Below are 2,676 nucleotides of genomic sequence, written 5' to 3'. Positions count from 1 at the left end.
GAGCTGGGGCTGGGCCTGGGCCTGGGAATGGAGCTGGTACTGGTGTTGGTGCTGGTGCTTGTTCTGGGGCTAGGGCTGGGCCTGGTGCTGGGCCTGGTGCTGGGGCTGGGGCTGGGGCTGGAGGTGGAGCTGAGGCTGGGCCTGGGGCTGGGGCTGGGGCTGGGGCTGGGGCTGGGGCTGGGGCTGGGGCTGGAGCTGGGGCTGGGGCAGGAGCTGGAGCTGGGGCAGGAGCTGGAGCTGGAGCTGGGGCTGGGGCAGGAGCTGGAGCTGGGGCTGGGGCAGGAGCTGGGGCTGGGGCTGGGGCAGGAGCTGGGGCTGGGGCTGGGGCAGGAGCTGGGGCTAGGGCTGGGGCTGGGGCTGGGGCTGGGCCTGGGGCTGGGGCTGGGGCTGGGCCTGGGGCTGGGGCTGGAGCTGGGGCTGGAGCTGGAGCTGGAGCTGGTGCTGGAGCTGGAGCTGGGGCTGGGGCTGGGGCTGGGGCTGGGGCTGGGCCTGGGGCTGGGGCTGGAGCTGGGGCTGGAGCTGGAGCTGGGGCTGGGGCTGGGGCTGGGGCTGGAGCTGGGGCTGGAGCTGGAGCTGGTGCTGGTGCTGGAGCTGGAGCTGGGGCTGGGCCTGGGGCTGGGGTTGGTACTGGGGCTGGAGCTAGGAGTGGGCCTGGTCCTGGGGCTGGAGCTGGAGCTGAGGCTGGAGCTGAGGCTGGGGTTGGGCTGGTGCTGGTGCTCGTGCTGGGGCTGGAGCTGGGGCTGGAGCTGGGGCTGGGGCTGGGGCTGGGGCTGGGGCTGGGGCTGGGGCTGGGGCTGGGGCTGGGCCTGGGGCTGGGGCTGGAGCTGGGGCTGGAGCTGGAGCTGGGGCTGGAGCTGGGGCTGGGGCTGGAGCTGGGGCTGGAGCTGGAGCTGGTGCTGGTGCTGGAGCTGGAGCTGGGGCTGGGCCTGGGGCTGGGGTTGGTACTGGGGCTGGAGCTAGGAGTGGGCCTGGTCCTGGGGCTGGAGCTGGAGCTGAGGCTGGAGCTGAGGCTGGGGTTGGGCTGGTGCTGGTGCTCGTGCTGGGGCTGGAGCTGGGGCTGGAGCTGGGGCTGGGGCTGGGGCTGGTACTGGGGCCAGGGTTGGAGCTGGTGCTGGGCTTGGGGCTGGGCCTGGGGCTGGGGCTGGGTCTGCGCTTGGTGCTGGGGTTGGGGCTGGGGCTAGGGCTGGGCCTGGGGCTGGGCCTGGGGTTGGGGTTGGGGCTTGGCCTGGGGCTGGGGCTAAGCTAGAGCTACAGCTGGAGTTAGGGATGTTAGAGCCTAGAGCACATGTGATTCCCCAGGAAGGATGTACAGAACAGGATTTCTTACCCATTGTTAATCCCACTCCCTGACAGTTAAAATAACTGTTGAGTTTTACTTTCTGTACTTTGTACCATGAACATAATAATGATGAAGGTAACCAATGTTGGGGAGTGACATGCGGGGGCTATTTTAAGCACTTCACCTGTGTTAACACTGGTAATGTTCATGGCATCTCTCCTGGGTAGAACAGCCCACTGTTCTGCAGTTAGGGTCCTTCATCTTTGTGCTGGGTGCAAACCGTGCTCCATCCCCAGCCTATCCTGCCCACCGCCCCCCCCCCCCAGCCCTGGGATAGCATCTCTCCAGACTCTCGCCAACCCTCCCTCCCACATCCTCAGCAGGGTCTTCCCCACTAGCCCAGCACCCCTGCCCCCACCTGTCACCAGCCCCTCACCCTGCAGGGTGTTCTGCGGATCTGTCACTTCCTGGCACCGTGTCGTTTGCAAAATGACAAAATCAGTAATATTAACTGCTAGCTGGAGCACAGACTCTTCAATGTCCTGTTTATTCCCTTACAGCATCCCTAGCAAGTAGGTACACATTATTATTCTCCTTTTACTTCTGTTTTCTAGAGAAGGAAGCAGTGCTCAAGAGGATGAGGTGAGTTTTCCATGGTCACGCAGGGAGAGGAGTAAAGGAAGGAGCCTGGCTTTACTAAGAGAAAACATACTGCTTTATAGTCTCTACGTGGAAGGTACAGTTTCTGCTGCCTCTGGGTTGGGGAATCAGAAGTCCTGGGACAGAGGGGGAGAGGAGAATAAGTGTGAATAGGAATGTGTGTGTGTATTTGGCTTCCCTCACTAAAATTCTTATATTCTATACTAATGACGTTGCCTGTTCCCTGCCATATTCTCATTGCCTAGAATAGTGTCTGCGGTCGGGGGGCTCTAGAAAATACTGATGGAAGGAAGGAAGCGTGGGAGGGAGGGGAGAAGAAGGAAAGAGGAAGCGAGGAAGGGAGAAAGGAAGGAAGGAGGACTTGAGGGGGAAGAAGGGAGGAAGAAATGCTTTTTTCCCCCGGGTTTGGGGGGGAGGGGTGATCCTGTTGCACCCATCGCTGTAGAGCTTTGGCCTTCACTTTTGTAAAGATGAATTTCAAAGCCACCCCAGCCCTGTTCTGCTCCACGGAGCCTCAAGGAGAGTCTTGTCCCCCACTGGCCACACAAGTGTCCTCAGAGGGAGCAGACGCAGGTGGAGGACCCCTTGTGACCAGCAGAGAAAACAGGGCAGGCTCGGCTCTGCTGAGTGCCCGCGGGCGGGGTTGGTGGTGCCGGGCAGTGCTATAAAGCCTCCCTGGCCAGAGCCGGGGGTGGGCAGTGGCTTCCACCCCTTCATCCCCAGAAGGGCCCACGAAA

The sequence above is a fragment of the Halichoerus grypus genome, chromosome 5 (genome assembly GCF_964656455.1).
Source record: "Halichoerus grypus chromosome 5, mHalGry1.hap1.1, whole genome shotgun sequence".
Lineage (NCBI taxonomy): Eukaryota > Metazoa > Chordata > Mammalia > Carnivora > Phocidae > Halichoerus > Halichoerus grypus.
Note: the sequence above shows the minus strand (reverse complement) of the source record.